The sequence below is a fragment of the Salvelinus namaycush genome, chromosome 33, assembly GCF_016432855.1.
Source record: "Salvelinus namaycush isolate Seneca chromosome 33, SaNama_1.0, whole genome shotgun sequence".
NCBI lineage: Eukaryota > Metazoa > Chordata > Actinopteri > Salmoniformes > Salmonidae > Salvelinus > Salvelinus namaycush.
The window spans coordinates 3,373,403-3,396,911 of NC_052339.1; the positions used below are offsets into that span (position 1 = coordinate 3,373,403).

At 44.5% G+C, this 23,509-nt stretch overlaps 1 protein-coding gene across 1 annotated transcript in view; it reads left to right on the plus strand.

Moving 5' to 3' along the window:
- The window catches only part of LOC120028022 (collectin-12-like), a 46,125-nt gene that overhangs the window by 6,389 nt on the left and 16,227 nt on the right, over positions 1-23,509 (plus strand). The window lies entirely within an intron of this gene.

Consider the following 23,509-nt stretch of genomic DNA (forward strand, 5'->3'; position numbering starts at 1 on the left):
CTCTATGGGCCCTGGTCGAAAGCAGTGCCATTATATAGGGAATACTGTAGGGTCTCTTTTGCGATGTAAATCAAATCAAATTGTATTTGTCACACGCGCCGAATACAACAGGTGTAGGTAGACCTTACAGTGAAATGCTTACTTACAGGCTCTAACCAACAGTGCAATTCTTAAGTTAAAAAAAGGTATTAGGTGAACAATAGATAAGTTAATAAATAAAAACAACAGTAAAAAAGACAATGAAAATAGTTCGAGTAGCCATTTGATTACCTGTTCAGGAGTCTTATGGCTCGGGTGTAAAAACTGTTGAGAAGCCTTTTGGTCCTAGACTTGGTGCTCCGGTACTGCTTGCCATGCGGTAGTAGAGAGAACAGTCTATGACTGGGGTGGCTGGGGTCTTTGACCATTTTTAGGGCCTTCCTCTGACACTGCCTGGTGTAGAAGTCCTGGATGGCAGTCAGCTCAGCCCCAGTGATATTCTGGGCCGTCCCCCCATTCTCTGTAGTGCCTTGCGGTTGGAGGCTGAGCAGTTGCCATACTGGGCAGTGATGCAACCAGTCAGGATGCTCTCGATGTTGCAGCTGTAGAACCTTTTGAGGATCTGAGGACCCATGCCAAATCTTTTTAGTTTCCTGAGGGGGAATAGGCTTTGTCGTGCCCTCTTCACGACTGTCTTGGTGTGTTTGGACCATTTTAGTTTGTTGGTGATGTGGACACCAAGGAACTTGAAGCTCTCAACCTGCTCCACTACAGCCCTGTCGATGAGAATGGGGGCGTGGTCGGTCCTCCTTTTCCTGTAGTCCACAATAATCTCCTTAGTCTTGGTTATGTTGAGGGAGAGGTTGTTGTCCTGGCACCACCCGGCCAGGTCTCTGACCTCCTCCTTATAGGCTGTCTCGTCGTTGTCGGTGATCAGGCCCACCACTGTTGTGTCGTCTGCAAACTTAATGATGGTGGTGGAGTCGTGCCTGGCCACGCAGTTGTGGGTGAACAGGGAGTACAGGGAGTACAGGAGAGGACTGAGCACGCACCCCTGAGGGGCCCCCGTGTTGAGGATCAGCTGTTATGTAGCCATTGTTTACATGACAGGACAGACACAAGGCAGTATGAGCTGTGTCTACTCACTGCCTTTGGGACCGTGCAGGGTTAAACATAACAGCTTTTTCTGGGTTACAGCCTTAGCCGTTTAGCCCGTACCAAAAGCAGCACTCACAGCTTGATGGGGTCAGGAGGTCACCAGTTCATAAACACATACACTCATTCACTGATAGACATGCATACACACACACACACACATACTTACACACTCACACTCTCAAACTCACATACACATAAAGACAACGCGAGAGAGGGAAAGAGAAGAAATGGGAAAGACAGAAACACACACCCTACGATGGAGAACGAGAGAACGAGAGAGCGAGAGTACTGCACCATTGTACTGTTGACCCAAGGAGGGATTTGGGAGCCTCTCTGTCACTCTGGAGAGAGTTACTCCAATCCAGAGTGACTTGGTGGGAGTGGTCCCCGATGTTTACCCCAGCACCAGCGGAGACAAACTCAAACTGTGCTTTACCACAATCTCTCTCATCACAGTGTCACCCGAGAGGAAGCATCCTGTTTGTCTTCGTGTGAGTACCCTGCGCCGCGAGCCGCCAGCCCTCCACTCATGGGCTTGCGTTCCATATGGCACCCTATATAGTGCACTCCTTTTCACCAGAGCCCTATGAAAGGGAATAGGGATCTATTTCGGACGCAGCCAAAGGCAGCTGTTGTCCTGGCCTGCTCTGCTCTTATTGGACCCGCCTCCTCACTCTGGAGTTGTTATTGTCCAGGATCATAACAAAGTGTATAGCCTTGTTTTTTTAAGTGCAACGTTTGTAACCTTTGAACTATGAACCCATTTTTTTTTCTCTATGCCTAGCTTTAGTATTAATGCCCCGTAGTGCAATGTGTTTTAATGAAAAGGCTTGTTCACTGCTACATGGTACCAGTGCTACCCTGTGTAGAGATGCCACCATGGAGACTCAATGGAGAGGGGTGTCGAGGTGTCTCAACCAGCATAGGGCATTTTGCCGCATTTCCACTATAAGACTTTACCCCGGTGTTTGGCCGAAAGACACAGAGTTTTGTGATTTCAGCTATGATTCTTGGTCTACACTGTCTAAACTGTCTACACTAGCCCAACAAATACCTAAATAGGGTGTTTCCACTTGCTGCACTGGTGAAACTGGGGACAATGTCCTCAAAATTGTAGGACCAGAGGTGGGGATGAGGGGTGGTGTTACTGTAAATATGGGAAATGTGGGTAACATGTTATTTTAGGACAATCCTGATCTTGACTATTAGTGTCATGTAGATGTGACAGTTTTAGTGGTTATTTTACTGAAAATTAAAACGGATGGTTATGAAAGTTCTTCTGTCCCTTTTGTTTACCTCATCTGTCTCAAGTTGTTTATCAGACGTTCCTGCTCTAGTATGTCCTTCCGTTTAACCTCGCTTGGGAATTCCAGACAGCGGCGGGTGCTAGTAGTCCCAATGTTCTTATGAAAGCAGGCTGATCCGTAAGGCAGGTAGAGAATTCGCAGAGCATCGAGCAAAAATACTTTTTCTTCTTTTTCTCAGCATATCCTAACTCTCTCAGGACAAGATGGCTGCATTTTCAGAGTGAGACAGAGCAGAGTGAACTCAGGCTTACCTCTGGCGTTCTTTCCGGCACAAAGAACTTGGGATCGTGGTATTAAAAAGCTAGAAGGTGTAATATCAACACACATGACCTACTAACACTTTGTGACCACATGTTGAAATGTGTTTATGTGCTTTTGGTGAAGTCTTGACCCAATTGGTGACATATGTGTGGAGTCACCATTTTAACTCTCTCTCTCTCTTTCTCTCTGTGTCAGAAGAAGCTGAGAGGATATGGCCTTGGGTTTAGGCACAGATACATATTCAACAGATATAGTCCTGTTTCACTGTTTCTCCTTTTGCCGTATTTTCTCTCTCTCTCTCTCTCACACACACACACGCACATATGGGCTGAGTGAATTCATATGGTATTCCCATCAGTCTCTCTTCTGCCAAATTGAAGCCAGCTCAAAATTACCTCCCCAGTCCTCAAAGGTTCTGACATATTTATTTTTTTCTGTGGCGGGTTGACATAGGAAAGTCATTAGAAGGATGGAAAAAATGGACTCTGTTGTTCGGCCGAACCCCCACATACTCTTTTAAAGCTGGAATAAAGAAGGATCTGTCATGGGCCTGAGTAGCCGTCAGCCATCTTGGACTTCAACCACCGACCTGGGCATCATTACCTTCATATCTTCTGTTGTCAGTTAGTGATGTGGATGAGTGAGCTCTGTCTCTCCAGTCCAGGTAGAGGCTTGGAACAGTCAGAGGAGCACATGTAGAGAGGTCATTTTTGTCATGGTGGGTGGACTCCTGAGATCTGAGGCTTGAGGTTTGAGGGTTTCTCTTCAGCTGAGTCCCAAATGGCACCCTAATTCCCTATGTAGTGCACTATAAAGGGACTAGAGTGCCATTTTGATGCAGACTTCTTCTGCTTCTCTCAAACCTCTTGGTTTGAGGAGTCGGGCCAGGCATCCTGCTAACGGCGTTAAACCCAGAGTGTGCTGATCAGTTTCCTGCACTTGTAATGGTTTCACTTCCGGTCGGCACGGCCAGGTATATTCCAGGAGAGCGCTGCGGTGTGGTGCTGGAGTCGGGATCCGGGCCCAGCTTTGTCAGCAGCATCAGCATAACCAGCCATACTGGTGGTTTCGCTCCAATGGGTTTGGCTGGCATGGGACGCACCTCACGCGACCCTCCCCCTACCCACGCTCACCCCTCTGACTCACGCTCCTCCTATCCTCACCCACCACAGAACATGTATGAGTGTCCCAGCCCCATGCTTGGTGAGGTCGGGAAAATAAGTTAAATCAATATCGAATGACATTGACATTAAATGAGACATAGTATGCCACTGGATCTTTCCCACCGATCCCAATGAATTAAGCTGTGCCATTAATTATCTGCCGATGCTATGTCGTGTTAGGCAAAAGGAGTGGAATGCACTTTTATGTGGTTCTTCTGTTACGGAAGTTGTGGTGTTCCAGTAACACATCCCAGTCCCCATATTGCTCTCTCTCTCTCTCTGTTAAGAGCCTATGGTTGATTTTCGTTTACCCATTATTGTTGTGAAGGAATGTCTTAAATGTGCTTACCACCTTTTCTGCATTTGCGAGGTTTGTTTGGGCTATATAAGGAGTAGAGGGAGAGGGATGTGTTCGTTTTCTCTCCCTCTCTGTTGTTTCCTTTCTCTTTTCGTTTGCATGCTTTTGGCCTGTAATACGGTGTAATTGCACTTTGGTTCTTTTCAGGCAGCTTGGAGATGGCTTTATTCTATTTATGTTCATTGCATTACGAAAATATTGCACAACCATGCAACAAAGCAACCTATACAATGTTGTTCACATTCTTGCACTAAATATTGTGAATTTAGGCGTCAAAGTGGGGGTTTGGAACACGGGTGAACAGTGATGTTTTTGCCAGAGTAACACATGTGCTGGTGCTTAAACCTTCTTTTCATTTCATTCAATATTTCAGTGACTCTGGTTCACCTGTGTGTGAGGAAAAACAGCCTCCCACTAGACACGCACACACACACACGCCTGAGGAGGCTGGTGGGAGGAGCTATAGGAGGACATGCTCATTGTAATAGCTGGAATGGGATAAATGGAACAAAGTCACGCATGTGGTTTCCATATGTTTTGATTCTGATACACAACCACATGCTTGACTTTGTTCCATGCATTCCATTCCAGCTATTACAATGAACCTGTCCTCCTATAGCTCCTCCCACCAGCCTCCTCAGGCATGTGTGCGTGTCTAGTGGGAGGCTGTTTTTCCTCACACACAGGTGAACCAGAGTCACTGAAATATTGAATGAAATGAAAAGAAGGTTTAAGCACCAGCACATGTGTTACTCTGGCAAAAACATCACTGTTCATCCGTGTTCCAAACCCCCACTTAGACGCCTAAATTCACAATATTTACTGTTTAATTCTGACGGAGAGGAAGAAGCTTCTCTTTTTCTCCAATGCTTTTGGCGTCCATTTGTGTCGGACGAGAAAGGGTGCCACATCTCTGAAAACCTGTCAACCTTGTTTCTTTTGTTTGTTGCCAAAATGTATATTCTCCGTTTTCCTAATCGCTCTTCCCACCAACCTCCACACACACACACATAACACACCATAATATCCCCACCATGTCCTTGGGCTGACCCACGTTTTTGCTGTAGTAGACTTCCTCATGTTTGAATTAGGTTCAAAATGGCCTCCTCTTGAGAGCATTTCAAGAGGTTTTTCTCTGGTCAAATATGAACTTTAAAATAACAGACTAAGTAGAGTCCATGCCAGGCCACCTGTGTACCTTTAATATCTCCTATGAAAAGGAGTATATTACACTTGGCAAGCAGGCAGTAATTTGTTCCAGAGACCACGCTTGCTGTACTGGGGACAACCATGCCTCTTTAAAAGGATTTCATGCTAAAGGTGTGTGTGTTGGGGTTGAGGGGGGTTGTGTGTGTGTGTCTGTGCGTGCGTGCGTGCGTACGTATGTGTGTGTTTGTTTGGAAAGTTCTAGAGACCCCAGGTTCTCTAAACCCCACACATGTTAATGATGAATTTGGGGATTCTAATTTCTACTCGTTTAGTATAGCCTACCAATAAAAATCCTGAGTCTGTTTTTGGAAGTCTGAAACTTTAATGAAAGAAAGAAATTGACCCAGCCAGCTGCCAAGATCAACCTACTGCTTCCTGGTTTAGAAAAGCGGAGCTGTAGTGGAGAACAGATGCATTCTGGTCCAAATCCCAGTCAAACCCATAATGACTATCACATTTTCAGATGTTGCCAAGACTGAGACGCAGAGAACGTGGTGTTATATTTTGTTTTCGAGGGCATTTTTCTGAACCCAGTATACCTACTTTTGCTTAATCTGCTTATCCCACCACTGCTAATGCAAAAGGGTGGGTTTACAGCAATGATGACAGGAAACACCATTTTCATAATAAGAGTTGGCATAAGACAGAAAGTTTGGCATGAGCTGGGATTGTTTTCCTCGTCTTAGTCAGAGCTCTCAACATCTGGACCTCACACTAACGTGGTCAGCCACTTGTAAGACTCTGACCATAACTCAACCATGCCAGCCTCAACAACAAGAGAGCCCAGTCTGGTCAGGCATCATCGGCTTTGTCATTGGCTAGGAGAAGACCCCTTACGCACACAGAGCAGCTCTCCACCTCACAGACTTGTGAGGTTAGTTTTGTTCTGTCTTTTTCAGCAAATATTATCCTAAATGGTCATTGCCCTGGACTGTATACAGTGGGGCAAAAAAGTATTTAGTCAGCCACCAATTGTGCAAGTTCTCCCACTTAAAAAGATGAGAGAGGCCTGTAATTTTCATCATAGGTACACTTCAACTATGACAGACAAAATGAGAAAAAAAATCCAGAAAATCACATTGTAGGATTTTTAATGAATTTATTTGCAAATTATGGTGGAAAATAAGTATTTGGTCACCTACAAACAAGCAAGATTTCTGGCTCTCACAGATCCGTAACTTCTTCTTTAAGAGGCTCCTCTGTCCTCCACTCGTTACCTGTATTAATGGCACCTGTTTGAACTTGTTATCAGTATAAAAGACACCTGTCCACAACCTCAAACAGTCACACTCCAAACTCCACTATGGCCAAGACCAAAGAGCTGTCAAAGGACACCAGAAACAAAATTGTAGACCTGCACCAGGCTGGGAAGACTGAATCTGCAATAGGTAAGCAGCTTGGTTTGAAGAAATCAACTGTGGGAGCAATTATTAGGAAATGGAAGACATACAAGACCACTGATAATCTCCCTCGATCTGGGGCTCCACGCAAGATCTCACCCCGTGGGGTCAAAATGATCACAAGAACGGTGAGCAAAAATCCCAGAACCACACGGGGGGACCTAGTGAATGACCTGCAGAGAGCTGGGACCAAAGTAACAAAGCTTACCATCAGTAACACACTACGCTGCCAGGGACTCAAATCCTGCAGTGCCAGACGTGTCCCCCTGCTTAAGCCAGTACATGTCCAGGCCCGTCGAAGTTTGCTAGAGAGCATTTGGATGATCCAGAAGAAGATTGGGAGAATGTCATATGGTCAGATGAAACCAAAATAGAACTTTTTGGTAAAAACTCAACTCGTCGTGTTTGGAGGACAAAGAATGCTGAGTTGCATCCAAAGAACACCATACCTACTGTGAAGCATGGGGGTGGAAACATCATGCTTTGGGGCTGTTTTTCTGCAAAGGGACCAGGACGACTGATCCGTGTAAAGGAAAGAATGAATTGGGCCATGTATCATGAGATTTTGAGTGAAAACCTCCTTCCATCAGCAAGGGCATTGAAGATGAAACGTGGCTGGGTCTTTCAGCATGACAATGATCCCAAACACACCGCCCGGGCAACGAAGGAGTGGCTTCGTAAGAAGCATTTCAAGGTCCTGGAGTGGCCTAGCCAGTCTCCAGATCTCAACCCCATAGAAAATCTTTGGAGGGAGTTGAAAGTCCGTGTTGCCCAGCAACAGCCCCAAAACATCACTGCTTTAGAGGAGATCTGCATGGAGGAATGGGCCAAAATACCAGCAACAGTGTGTGAAAACCGTGACTTACAGAAAACGTTTGACCTCTGTCATTGCCAACAAAGGGTATATAACAAAGTATTGAGATAAACTTTTGTTATTGACCAAATACTTATTTTCCACCATAATTTGCAAATAAATTCATTAAAAATCCTACAATGTGATTTTCTGGATTTTTTTTTCTCATTTTGTCTGTCATAGTTGAAGTGTACCTATGATGAAAATTACAGGCCTCTCTCATCTTTTTAAGTGGGAGAACTTGCACAATTGGTGGCTGACTAAATACTTTTTTGCCCCACTGTACATAAGGCTTGGACATTGTTTTTAAGACAATTTATAAGTCCTCACGGATACCAAACTACTCCATAGTGAGGGATCTAATTTGAAAAGCATATTGTCTGTTGTTGATTAGTGTTTGTCCCAGTAAGTGGTATTTACTTGGCAGATCATAAGCCCAAATGTCTGACAGTCAGATGTCTGCTCTGAATCCCTTGTCTCTAATTGGTTAAACAAATGTTTGACAGCGGAGAGCCGACCACTCTCCAGAATGGCGTTTGTCTGTCTGCGCAGGTTTTGGAATCCCTTCGTGCAGATGCTCTTCCTGTCCAACTAGCTGCAGTGGATGGCTTGCTGTCATGGCAACTGACAGGCCACTCCCCCGCTTCCAGCCACAGATGTGGTAGGCCACCCAGGTGAACTCTATCAAACTTCCATCACCCACGATACAGCAAGGCAGACAGGAGAGACTCTATTGTTGGAGCCCTCAGAATTCAGCTCATCGCTTTTATGGCCGTGCCTGCTTTCCTGTGCATGTTCATCTGTTGATGTACATTTCTCAGGATTTTGGGAGAAAAACATCTATTTTGGTCATATATCATCGTGCATGTGGTTTCCTGTCACTCAAATGTGTCTGTGTGGAATTGTACTCCCACTCACAACTCAGGAGTTATTCTAATCTGGCTTTTCATCTTTCAGATGTCATTTGTGTCCAAGGCAACGCTGTATTTATAATGGAAGTTTCTTTGCCTCTTTAGGGGTTAGAGTTTAATACCACTTATATGCCATTGAATGAATCTCACTTCCTTACTTTCACACCAAGAGACACTGAAACACAATTCTTTCTCTCTGGTTTGTGCATTGCCTAAAGAGACATTTGACTGAAAACGACATTAACCACTTGAGTAGCTACAGTATTGATCCATCCAATAATACAGACCACACTGGTTTTAGTGTCACTATGCAAACCACAATGTTGTGTAAAAGTCATTATTCCACTGAATGACAGAGCTACTTATTACAACCTAACCTTTAAACCCCCAAATCAAAAAGTGTCTTCTTCCAGATTGACCAGAAACCATCAAAACCAAACCACAACCAACACCATAGTGGGAGAGTAAAGTAACAGAACATGAGGTCACATGGGAATGCAAGCCTCTGCTCATTGCCCAGTTCAAAAGTAGTGCACTATAAAGGGAATAGGGGTGCCATTTGGGATGCTGCCAGAAGCAGGAAGTTGTCTGTAATTGGCAAAGCTGTGAGGACATGACTACAGTGATGCCATAGTAAAAGAGGTATATTAGGTCAGCTCTCCATATGGCTCTGTTACTGAGCGATATGGCCAAGGTAGTGATGACTTTGGCTGATGTGTGTTAGCCTGGGCAGTAAAAGAGTTGGTCCATTGTGACTTTCTCAACCTGCTTCCTATGAACTAGCCCAAGACTCTGCTCAACACTTTTATGACCTCATGGTTCTACCTGGCCCTCACATTTTTTTATTTTACCAGGTAAGTTGACTCAGAGCACATTCTCATTTACAGCAACAGCCTGGGGAATAGTTACAGGAGTGAGGATGAAGGAGCCAATTGTAAGCTGGGGATGATTAAGTGACCATATGAGGGCCAGATTGGGAATTTATCAAGAACACCAAGGTTAACACCCCTACTCTTACAATAAGTGCCATGCAATCTTTAGTGACCACAGAGAGACAGGACACCTGTTTATCATCCCATCCAAAAAACAGCACCCTACAAAGGGAAATCTCCCCAATCACTGCCTCCGACTGGCCCTCCAACACCACTTCCAGCAGCATCTGGTCTCCCATCCATGGACCAAACAGAACCAACCCTGCTGAGCTTCAGAAGCAAGTCAGCAGTGGGATGCAGGCTGGTACAGAAAGTAAAGCTCTCGCTAAGAAAGTAAAGCTCTCTCTAAGAATAACCCAACTAAAACATTCCACAATTCTTCAAGTTAACAGTTATTTTTATACAAAGCACAGAATAATAACACTGTTAAAACGCACACTATAGTAACCATAACGACAGTAACATCAGAATATCCCATTGACACTTTAGCAGTCAATTTACTGTACTCGCAATCTTTCAGGTTTTACTGAATGTAGTGCTTTAGCTGAGCCGGGCATCTTCTGACTCTCCTTTTGAATAATCTGTTGTGAGTGCAAGGACACTTGGGGATCAGCGGCACCGTTTTATAGCGTGGCCTGCTCAGGACACAGAGAGAGATGCAACGCATTCCATGTCTTTCCGTCGTCAAGGACGTATGTGCTTGGTCCTTTTGTTTGGATAACTTTGCGTGGCGCACTGTAATTTGGTGCACCCTTTTTGACATGAAAGGGACGTTTTACCCGCACATGATCTCCCTCTTTGATGGGCGATCGTTTCACTCCCCCGTTTTGGCGTCCGTATAGGATTTCACTTTTTCTTGTGTGGCACGCACTCTAGTACGCACGGCATTGTCAGAGACGGAGGGACTCTGTCGTGGGAGAATGTTCATGTTTTGTGCGAGCAGCAATCATGGCGCAACTCCTGTAGTGGCATGAGCTGTCGTCCTGTAGTGCATGAGGAAGTGTTGGACATATGCTTTCCAAGGCTTTCCATCTCGGATTGCCATTTGCAAACAGTCTTTTAGAACTCGGGTCCAGCGTTCCACCGCGCCATTTTCCCATGGGTAGTACGTAGACACTTTGGAGTGTTTAATGTCTCTGTCATGGAGGAATGAAGTCCATTCCTTCGAAGTGAATTGGGCACCATTATCGTTTACGATTTCGTAGCAATTTCCGTGGCGTCTGAACACGACAGTTAAGAATTTAATGATAGTCTGGGTAGTTACATTACTGGTAAACACAGCCTCAGGCCATTTACTGTAGTAATCCACGAGGGTGATCGCGTAACGACAATCTGCTGGGGTAGTTTCAAACAGACCAACATTGTCAATTCCACATTTTTGCCATGGGCCTTCAGGAAGGGAAACAGGCTGGAGAGGCGCGACATGCGTCTTTGCAGTTTTGTCATTTGTCTGACAGAGTTAACATGTTGATATTGTAGTTTGTACAGACGTGTCCATTCCAGGCCACCAGTAGAGCTTACAGAGCCGTTGTTTTGTTCGGACGACTCCCTGGTGGTTGTCATGAGCTTGTGAAACCAGTCTGTGACGCAGCTTAATGGGCACTAGCAAAACGGTTTGGACCATGTTACACTGAACAGTTTTGTACAGAGAGTTCCTCCCGAATGGGAAAGTAAGATACCAGATCTGGGGGGAAAAAAAATCTTGTTTTGGGCCAGCCTTTTTCAATCTGGCCGCGTAAAACACACAGCTCTGGGCATGTAGCAGATTTGGAAGAGAACTCAGGGCCACTAACTCAGGTTCAGTGATTGGGACAACATCATATTTTGGCCAGCCGGGGCTGAGGTCAAACCGTAGAGGACCCGACGGAATCTGAAAAGGCAGTTGTGAGTAATGAACGCTGTCAAGTCTCGGTTCTCATCATGAAGGAGGACCTGAAGGTTGGCACTAGCCAAAGCAATGGTTGAGAACATAGTAGCGCCTTGCAGCTCAGCGAAGAGATCTTCCATGTGAGGAAGTGGCTAACTGTCAATGATCACTGCTTTGTTTGGCTCGTATCTCCATGTTTATTTTTAGTAACCACTATAGGGGACCCCATGGGGAGGCATACATTTTCACAATGACATCAGAGTTTAGTAAGCGGAAACAGGTCAGCAGAGACCGCTTTTTTTAACAGACAGTGGTAGTCGACTTAGTTGTTGTTGCACAGGAGTAACGCCATCTTTGACTTTCACGCGGTGAATGAACTCTTTGGCGCGCTGGGAGTCGCCAGGTGCTGTTCCTTAACAGGCGTAGGAGAGGATACCACAGAATTACCAGCGATGTGCAGATTAAAGGCCGTAACTAAGTCCATGCCTAGCAAAGGCATTCCCTTTTCTACAATGGGCTATACTGTAGTAGTAACTGTATCATGCCGGACGTCAGCAGAGAGGCACCCTAAAACAAGTAAGTCTTGTTTAGAGTAGGTAACCAATTTCACATGTGGTGGTGTCTGGGGGCATTCATCAAAGAAGCGCATTTAGAAATGCTTGGGCAGGATAGAGACTAAGGATCTTGTATCAACCAACAGTCCAATGGGGTGAGGAGTAACCTCAGGGGTACTGACAGAGACATGTATTTTCAGTCTGTACATATCTTGTTTTAGTATGCATAGTATTATACGCTCCGGTACCTCGACCTCTTGTACACCTGTACGTAATGACCGTTTTTTTCACAGGCCTTGCATTTAGCCTTGGCGATGGGGCAGTCTGTAGCGTTAGCTAAGTGAGTATTAGATCCCCAGCTGTAACAGCAGCGACCTAACTTTCTTGTATCATCAGGCGGATTGGAGTCAGCACGGGCCTTGTATCTCTGTTTATTCTTCTTTTGGGGCTTTTCTGTACTGGCAGTGGATTATTAATGGACTGGATGTGGGCTTGGACATTTTCCACTTGAGTGGCGAGCGCAACAGCAGTGTGCAGTGTGAGATTAGCCTGCAGTAAAAGCCTTTCTTTGACATGGGAGGATGAGGTTTTTTCAACAAGTTGATCTCTCGGCATCTCATCTCCTCTGTCACCAAAGTCACAGTTCACAAGTAAGTCTCTCAGGGCAGCAACGTAATCTGCTATGGACTCATCAGGTCTCTGTGCTCTTTGTCGTAATTTATGGCGCGTGACCACGACATTGGTAGCCGTAATGAAATGCCCCTGGAGAGCTGGGACAGATGTTGCAAACCTAGTAGCTGTATCTGGTAAGGTGTAAAATATCCTTTGACCTTCAGTACCAAGGCAATGTAGTAGAATTGCACTCTTCCTAGCATCTGGCCAGTCATCTCCTGTAGCAACCAAGTAGTTGTTGAAGATTTTTAACCACATGGCCAACGGCATCGTAGGTTGACCAGGGAAGGGCAGGAACGGAGTAGGTGATGATGCTAATGCTGCCGCCATCCTCGTCGTCAGTTTTGTCCTGTAGTAGGCTCGGTAACATGAGGATACAATGGATATAATTAAGGGTAGGTTTACTCAGCAAGCTTAGCACTCCATCACAGCAGACATCATCAGCACATGCATACTCTTCTTCTCCATATCTGAAATCTTCCATTCTGTGTCAGAATACATATAATACATTAGCTGTATGTCTCTAGTGGTCAACTTGGGTAGTGCAGCAGAACACAACACAGACCTTCTGTGTTTTTGGACTATGTTACAGTCTTTCAGAACAATACATCAACTGTACAGTACACAGTGCCTGTATATGTTGACATTACGTTGTTGGAGCTGTTTTGGCTGAAGTGTAGCACACTTTTAGTCCCAACAGTGTACTCAAAACATTACACTTTGTTACCAAGGATATTTACTGTATACAGTATTTGTGTGTCAAAACAAATTGTATTTGTCACATGCTTCGTAAAAAACAAGTGTAGACTAAGAGTGAAATGCTACTTTTCCAACAATGCAGAATTAAAGATTAAATAAAAATACACAATTTGAAATAAAAAATAGAAATAGTGACATGAGGAATAAGTACACAGTGAATAACCAATAACAATAACAAGTAAAAATAATATATATACAGGGATTACCAGAACCGAGTCGATGTGCAGGGTTATGAGGTCATTGAGCTATGTACATATAGGTAGGGGTAAAGTGACTAGACAACAGTATAGATAGTAGCAGTAGCATATGTGGTGTGAAGTAGGAATGTGTGTGTGTGTGTGTGTGTGTGTGTGTGTGTGTGTGTGTGTGTGTGTGTGTGTGTGTGTGTGTGTGTGTGTGTGTGTGTGTGTGTGTGTGTGTGTGTGTGTGTGTGTGTGTGTGTGTGTGTGTCAGTGTAAGTATGTGTGAGTGTGTGGGTAGAGTCCAGTGCAAAAAAAAGTGTCAATGCACGTAGTCCGGGTAGCCATAGCTACAGTATTTAATAGTCTTGTTTAGCAGTCTTATGGGTTGGGGGTGGAAGATGTTCAGGTTCCTGTTGGTTCCAATCTTGGTGCACTGGTACTGCTTGTTGTTTGGTAGCAGAGAGAACAGTCTATGGCTTGGGTGACTGGAGTCTTTTACAAGCTGGTCAGCTCATGCTCTGAGAACGCGTCCTGGTATTCCGTATGTGAATGTTAACTTGTTTAAAGGTCTTACTCACATCGACTACACATCACACAATCGTCCAGAACAACTGGTGCTCTCATGCACGGTTCAGTTTTGCTTGCCTTGAAGCGAGCATAGAAGGCATTTAGCTCATCTGGTAGACTTGCGTTGCTTGGCAACTCTCGGCTGGATTTCCCTTTGTAATCCGTGATAGTTTGCAAGCCCTGCCACGTCCATCGAGTGTCAGAGCCGGCGTTATAGTATTCGATCTTAGTCCTGTATTGACGCTCTGCCTGTTTGGTGGCTCGTCAGATGTCGTAGCGGGATTTCTTATAAGCGTTCAAATTATTGAAAGAGGCAGCTCTAGCCTTTAGCTCAGTGTGGATGTTACCAGTAATCCATGACTTCTGGTTGGGGTATACAGTTGAAGTCGAAAGTTTACATACACTTTGTGTTTTTCAACCATTCCACACATTTCTTGTTAACAAACTATAGTTTTGGCAAGTCGGTTAGGACATCTACTTTGTGCATGACACAAGTAATTTTTCCAACAATTGTTTACAGACAAATTATTTTACTTATAATTTACTGTATCACAATTCCAGTGGGTCAGAAGTTTAATTACACTAAGTTGACTGTGCCTTTAAACAGCTTGTAAAATTCCAGAAAATGATGTCATGGCTTTAGAAGCTTTTGATAGGCTAATTGACATAATTTGAGTAAATTGGTGGGGGAACTGTGGATGTATTTCAAGGCCTACCTTCAAACTCAGTGCCTCTTTGCTTGACATCATGGGAAAATCAAAAGAAATCAGCTAAGACCTGAGAAAAAAAATTGTAGACCTCCACAATTCTGGTTCATCCTTGGGAGCAATTTCCAAATGCCTGAAGGTACCACGTTCATCTGTACAAACAATAGTACGCAAGTATAAACACCATGGGACCACGCAGCCGTCATACCGCTCAGGAAGGAGACGCATTCTGTCTCCTAGAGATGAACGTACTTTGGTGCGAAAAGTGCAAATCAATCCCAGAACAACATCAAAAAAGATGCTAGAGGAAACAGGTACAAAAGTATCTATATCCACAGTAAAATGAGTCCTATATCAACATAACCTGAAAGGCCGCTCAGCAAAGAAGAAGCCGCTGCTCCAAAACCTCCATAAAAAAGCCAGACTACGGTTTGCAACTGCACATGGGGACAAAGATCGTACTTTTTGGAGAAATGTCGAATGGTCTTATGAAACAAAAATAGAACTGTTTGGCCATAATGACCATCGTTATGTTTGGAGGAAAAAGGGGGAGGCGTGCAAGCCAAAGAACACCATCCCAACCGTGAAGCACGGGGGTGGCAGCATCATGTTGTGGGGTTGCTTTGCTGCAGGAGGGACTGGTGCACTTCACAAAATAGATGGCATCATGAGGCAGGAAAATGATGTGGATATATTGAAGCAACATCTCAAGACATCAGTCAGGAAGTTAAAGCTTGGTCGCAAATGGGTCTTCCAAATGGACAATGACCCCAAGCATACTTCCAAAGTTGTGGAAAAATGGCTTAAGGACAACAAAGTCAGGATATTGGAGTGGCTATCACAAAGCTCTGACCTCAATCCTAAAGAAAATGTGTGAGCAGAACTGAAAAGGGATGTGCGAGCAAGGAGGCCTACAAACCTGACTCAGTTACACCAGCTCTGTCAGGAGGAATGGGCCAAAATTCACCCAACTTATTGTGGGAAGCTTGTGGAAGGCTACCTGAAATGTTTGACTGAAGTTAAACAATTTAAAGGCAATGCTACCAAATACTAATTGAGTGTATGCAAACCTCTGACCCACTGGGGATGTGATGAAAGAAATAAAGCTGAAATAAATCATTCTCTCTACTATTATTCAGACATTTCACATTCTTAAAATAAAGTGGTGATCCTAACTGACCTAAGACAGGGAATTTTTTTAAGGAGTCAGGAATTGTGAAAAACTGAGTTTAAATGTTTTTGGCTAAGGTGTATGTAAACTTCCGACTTCAACTATATCTGTACGGTCACTTTGGGGACGTCATCGCCAATACTTTTATTAATGAACCCCGTGACTGATGTGGTAAACTCCTCAATGTTAGCGGATGAAAAACAGTAAAACATTCATGTAGCTTAGCATCTGCTTCATCGGACCAGTTCCATATTGAGCGATTCACTGGTACTTCCTTTTTGAATTTTGAATTGTAAGCAGGAAGCAGGAGGATAGAATTATGGTCTGATTTGTCTAAGGGAGGGCGAGGAACGGCCTTGTATGCGTTTCTGTGTGTGGAGTTAAAGTGATCTAGAGTTGTGTCGCCTCTAGTTGCACAGGTTACATGTTTGTAAATATTAGGTAAAACGGATTTTAGTTTCCCTGTATTAAAATCACTGGCCCCGTGCCAGCATCGGTTGTGGTGGTAAATAGACAGCCACGAAAATATAGATGAAACTCTCTTGGTAAATAGTATGGTCTGCAGCTTATCATGAAGTATTCTAACTCAGGCAAGCAAAAACTCAAGACTTTCTTAACATTAGTTAAATAAAGGTTAAATAAAAATCTAATAAAATTTGAGATTGCGCACCAGCTGTTGTTAACAAAGAGACACAACCTCCCTTTGTCTTACCCTCGTCTGCCGTCCGGTCTTGACAATGCATAGAAAACCAGCTAGATGTATATTATGACTCTGAGAAACATATACTATTACAGTTTTTCAGGTCCCGTTGATAGGATAGTCTCAAACGGAGCTCATCTAGTTTGTTCTCCAGTGACTGCACGTTCGCCAAAAGAACAGAGGGCAATGGCAGTATATTTGCTTGCCGAGGTAGTCTCATCAGGGTGCCGCCTCACCTGCCTCTCTTTCGCCGCTGCTTCCTCTTTCAAGTCACATGGATTAGGGCCTGGTCTGGAGTAAGCAGAACGTCCAGAGCTGCCAACTCGTTGAAGTAGAAATGTTCATTCAAATCGAGTTTACTGATCATTGTTCTGATGTCCAGAAGCTGTTTTCGTTCATAGGAAATGATGGGGGAGACATTATGTACAAAAAAAGTTAAGATCAGCGTAAAAAAACACACAAATTAGCAGAATTGGTCAGGAGCCCATAAAATGGCTACTATCCACAGCAGCGTGTGTGTGTGTGTGTGTGTGTGTGTGTGTGTGTGTGTGTGTGTGTGTGTGTGTGTGTGTGTGTGTGTGTGTGTGTGTGTGTGTGTGTGTGTGTGTGTGTGTGTGTGTGTGTGTGTGTGTGTGTGTGTGTGTCAAATCAAATTAAATCACGTTTTATTTGTCACATGCGCCGAATACAACAATGAAATGCTTGCTTACAAGCCCTTAACCAACAATGCAGTTTAAAGAAAATAACCAAAAAATGTGTGCGTGAATGTGTGTGTGTGTGTGTGTGTGACTGGGGTGATTTAAGTAGAACCTCATGGCTCTTTCTGAAGTTAATTCACTTCTGGCAGAGCTGTGTTAGGAGTTTATTCTCCATCCATTTCCCTGGGTCACGCACATACTGTACATGTCTTAAAGTCAAACACTCACCCATTTAATTACCTTATGACATAACCATTCATGTAATGAGTGTTGGGTTTGACTGGGGCAGTGTGAGATACTGTATGCCATTTTCATGGGCTGTGTCCCAAATGGGACCCTCTATTCCCTATGTAGCGCACTACTCTTGACCACGACCCCGTAGACCATTTGGGGTGCAACCATGGTTCAATAGAACGTGCTCCATGATAGATAGACACACAGTGTAACAGTGGGTCGAGAGTTGAACCGGGACTAAGATTGAGTGGGGTTGGGTCAGGAGGGCTGGGAGAGAGAGTAGCATGCGTTTCCTCTTTATGAGGTATGAGCTCAGCCTGGACATGTGAATGTTGTCATCTTGCACAGGGGGGAGTTTATTTGCGCTACTCAATAAAACATGCTTTACGACCACCGGCGTCTTGTTTATGGTGTATTAGGAAGTAAACGTGAACTGTTGGACACAGAGCGCATAGTTCATGGCTAACAAGGCCTCTGGATACTACCATGGTTACTGTCAGGAGAAGGGCAGGTAGTTAGGAGAGGAGGCGACAGAGAGAATGAGAGAGAGAGAGAGAGAGACCGAGAGCAAGAGAAACAGAGGTGGGAGAGAGCACACTGGAAGGTGCTATTCCTAGTGTAGCCATTACAGAAGGTCCAGCAACGACAACAAAAGGAGCCAGTCAGAAAATGTCATGCCTCAAATACCAGGTCATGGTTTATTTTTCCAGCTGTGTGCATCAGAGGAAAAAATGTCCTCTTGTTTGTTTTCTTTCCTTTCTAGTTACATTTAGCTTGTTTGTTTCTGTTTGACGTTCTGGCTTTTCTCTATCGTCACTTGGGGTCTTTGTGGCATCTCGGTTCATTTTGATTGGCCCTTGAAGGACCCAGTACGAGATGAGGCCCAGGGGGACGGAGACCAATGAGATGAGTCCATTTTAAAGAGGCAGAGACATAGACCCGGTTCCAAGCATTACAACAACACTAAGCGGAGCATAGAGACACTGCAGGAAGGCATGGAACTCAGTGTGATGGTTACGAAAGAGAAGGGGAAAGAGACACATTTCTGCCAAATATTACTGTTGAAAACGATGACTTTAAGTGGATCACTGATTCTCACTTTTTCAGATTGAGCTTTTTCTCTCGAGGCCTTTATTGAAGAAGATGCTGAATCAAGTGTGGACATATAAATTTGACATTTTTTGCCGTTTAGCAGACGTCTTTTTAGACCACAGTTGTATGGCAAGACATTCTTTTAGGCTAAGCCAAGGACTTCTTAACTTTTCTGATGAAATTCATGGCAAGTTTCTGTGCTTCAGTCCATGTTACCTCTGGCTATGTCATGTTATTGTCATCAACACTACTTCCACTCGTTCTTTCTGCTAATGTTAGGTATTTCTGTTTCTTAGAGAGTATGATATTAAACTCCTACAAGTGATGGTGACAGGAGTTTAATATCACACACACACACACACACACACACACACACACACACACACACACACACACACACACACACACACACACACACACACACACACACACACACACACACACACACTCACACACAGGTCTTAAATCCAAGTCATCCTTTGGATCTCAAATCCCAAAGCTGAAAGGGGCCTTTCCACCCCCTCCCTCCACACCTTTGTTGATGTAGTTTTATGGAAAGATGACCTGTTTTTGTAACTGCTGCAAAAAGTTTGAGTCTGTACAGACCCAGGGAGGGCCTCTGATGGGGTTGGGGGTGGGGAGGGGGTTGGCTAAGCAGGAACCCAGTATATACTGCTGCCTGCCTTCCTGCCTCCCTTCCTCTCTGCCTGCCTGCCTCCTTGCATGCCTTCCTGCCTCCCTTCCTCTCTGCCTGCATGGCTTAATGAACTCATCTGAGAACCATTTTGTACATGTTTATTTACCTCTACTGGATAATTAGGCATGGTAAAGAGTGAAGAATTTGACCACCTTTATATCTACAGTAGAGGCACCATTTATGTGGTCACCAGTATGTGACCAGTAGAGACCAGTAGGTAAACAGTAGAAACCAGAAGAGACCAGTAGTTGACCAGTAGAGACGAGTAGGTAAACAGTAGAGACCAGAAGAAACCAGTATGTGACCAGTAGAAATCAGTATAGAGCAGTAGGTGAGCAGTAGACCAGTAAAGACCAGTATATGACCAGTCTGGACCAGTAGAGACCATTCGACCATTAGAGGCCAGTATGTGACCAGTAGAGACCAGTAGACCAGTATGTGGCCAGTATGTGACCAGTAGAAACCAGTAGATATGTGATAGAATGGCTTTGTGGGTTGATAGGAGGAGCAGTGGTTTCATCTATGGGGACGTGGCAAATCCCTGTCTCAGACTCTCCTAAGCTTTCTGTCACAGTGTCACACGTTGTCAAACTTCCTGCTTGGCTCCTCGTACTGTCCTTTGGTGTGGCAGGAGTTACTGTCTGTGTTCTTTACTGTCACTGCTACAGCCGCTCTGCTTTCTCTCCACCTCTCTCCATGTTCCTCCCTCTCTGTTCCCCTCTATCCTCCCTCTCCACATGTCTCATTCCCCATTTCTCTCCCTGTCCAATTCTTTCTCTTCCCTCAGCGTCTGTATGTCAATCCCTCCCTCCCTCCCTCCCTCCCTCCCTCCCTCCCTCCTCTCCACACATAACCACTCGCATCACGTCCGCCTGTCTCGTGTGGTGGATGCGAATGGTTTCCATCACATGCAATAAAAGAGATGGAGCCTAAATCAGGCCACACATGGTGTCAGAGATGTTGTCAGTTTCCTAGGGCCCCCAAGAGACACCGCATGAACTCAGAGCCCTCTGGCCGCTTGGTTTCTCCACTCCCTATGTATTACGTAATTCACAGGTAGAAACTAAGTGAACACAGGGGGCATGTTTTGGATCACATTCAATCCAAGCTGTTAAACAGTCCGTCATTAGGCAGGCCGTACTGCCAGGACCTCCCCTGTAGTAGGGAGAGCTGGACTGAATTGTATTTTGAGCACATTAAGCTCATTTAGCTTGAAGGCTCAGTTTGGAGCCTGGGCATAAACCTAAGGCACGGTGGGTCACCTCCCCCTGCCCACAGAGCAGCATCCTGGTAATGGGAAGCAGAGCTGAGTCTCTGCTGTGCCAACCCCAGTGATACCTCCCAGTCAGTCACACACAGATACATTGGCTGAGTCTTTTATTGCATTTTCATTTAATGACAGGATTTCACATTGGTGTAAGCCATTTATTCATGTTTATTCATTCACACACAGATACATACGCATACTGTAAGCACGCACGCCCACTTGTACACACTCACATGGACGGACACACACACACACACACACACACACACACACTTTGTCTCCTACTCTGTACTACTTCTTTATGCTATTGAGGAAATCAGAGTCATTCATTGAGCCATCCTCCCCTTCCAAATTGTAAAAAGATCTTGGCTTGTTTTACAGTATATCAAATGATCTTATTAAACTTCTAATTTCTGTTTGGAGTAACGAGCCACAGATGGGCTGCTGGATTTCAGATATGTTAAACCTGCTTTGAACAAGTCCAGCGTTTAGCATGAGTTACAAAAACAAATTTAACATCCAACCATATTGGACACCATTTTGGTATTTTTGGCACGACGAGGTTATCCATGACTGCCCATTGTCTTCCTGAGTCTATCCTGAACTAGTCCATTTCTCAACCATCTAAACCATGGTTGAGAAATAGAGAACCAGAAATTCACTTTCACATAACAACGCAATGGTTGCTTTCTTGGAGCTGATTTGTGCTGATTCCAAGGGTTGAGTGTGTTTTAGGCAGGGCACAGTTCCAGAACACTCTCGGACTGACCTCAGCTCACAGCACTCTGTTCTCATCGGTTACTATAGCTTCCCTCCTCATATTTACTGTAAATAAACACTGTCTTCTAATGAGCAAGGCCGTATCAGTTCTGCTCGGACGTTTGCACCATGGACACCCGGTTGCCCTCCTAGGCAAGAATTAAAGGGGGAAATCTGGGATTTGTTAGATCCGTTTTTGGACAGTTAAATGAATGATACCACCTGACCAGTTGGATGTTTTTAAAATCCCAGAGTGCCCCTTTAATGGTCAGTTTGAAGAAGAGAACAAGTTGATGATACAGTTCCAGTATATGTACCAAACATTGGTCAAAGAGAAAGCTCTGGGACATAAAAGCGTAATCCAATGTGATCAAGGTAGACATTGTCAGGATGTCATATCAACTCAATAGCATTAGGAGACCAATAGCATACGTTGTTTATCCCAAACGTCCACGGTCAGGAAAACCAGCTACTGTAGTGTTGAAAAACGATGGTTGTTCATTACTTGTCATGGAAAAGTTATTTGTGTTTGGAGCAACATTGTGTTTTGCTACGAGCAGTAAAAGTTTTTTTTTTTTGTCAGCCTGTTGTTTTGTGGTTGTGGTTGGCCAGGCTCAACTAGGTTTGACCTCGCAGCTGAGGGAAGTGATGACAAACCACTGTCCAGTTGAATGAGCAGCAGCCAGTCTGAAGGAACCATGAAACTCCACATATAGACAACGCGTTATCGTCAAACTGTGAACAAGGAAGCGCCGATTTCACTCTTGTCTCCATTTATCTGGAGTCTGCTCTGATTTCTCTCAGATCCTTCCTCGGAAATGTTTATAATGAAATCCATTTAATGATTTTCACTGAGAAAATTGTCTCAGTCTTCAGTCCAGATATGCATAGACTAGAAGACATTTAGCTGCAGTCCAGTACACCCAAACCTTAATGTCTAAATAGTATCAGCTATCCAGAGGTTCTGTCCTCAGTGTTTTGCGGTCTGTTTTGAGGATTTGCTTCTGTGATCTGATATGAGAACAGACAGTTTTTTGTTTCACTTTGTTTGTTTGAATTGTCCAATGTCCATCTATCAGATGGCGATCACTCTAATCAACCAGAGAATCTAGAGGCCTTGTATGTATCCCAGGCGCCTATAGTAGTAAACATACAGATGCTTTCCCAGTGATATAGAGCCCTATGGGTCTGTGTCTGTTGTCCTGTTGCCAGACCCCAGGGCCCATCCAGGAAGTCACCCACTGGGAGACCAACAATTAAGCCATGACATATGGATCATGACCGTGGACTGAGACGGTCTCTGGACTGAGGAAAAAACACAGGTCCAACAGAACAGCTGCTTCATCTGAAACCTCCGGCCTAGTCTGCCCCCTTGACTCTGAATCTGACAATCAATGGGAGGGGGGGGGGGGGGGGGGGGGGGAGTGCAGGAAATGGAGGGGGTAGCGAGTTTGCTTTGTTGTTGTTTGTTGTTGGTGGCGGCCATGTTTGTGTTTTGACAGCTGTCCTCCATTTTGGATACTCGGACAGCTAACCCTGAGAGCTTAGTTGATCCTGTCGACATTCTCTAGTGATGATGGAGTTGGAACGCCTTGTCTGTGTATTGTAAAACATTCCTTTTGTCGTGTTTGATTTACTTTTAGCACAATAGATTTATAAAATATCTGTCAACATATTTAGATAGGTCTGCAGTTTCTGGCCCAAGTCTTTTTGATCACTTAGAAGTGATGCATGTTATCATGTTCTTTTTTAGCAGTGGAAGCCGGCATTGGGTTTGCACTCCAAACACGTCAGTCGTTATAAATGTTCTTGAAGCTTTGAAATCCATTTTGTTTCGCCCTAACAAACTGAATAACCATTGCCATGTTCTACAATGATCCATGCACAGAGGCAAATTGAAGAGGAGCTTTGTCACTGGCCACTACATCTCACCGACCAATACTTTGGTCAGCTGCTATAAGGCCTGTCTGAGGTGATTCTGTATGACTGGCTGCACACAAAGAACCGGCACAGTGATATTAAGAGATATTCTTGGCAGCTCAATGCCTCAAC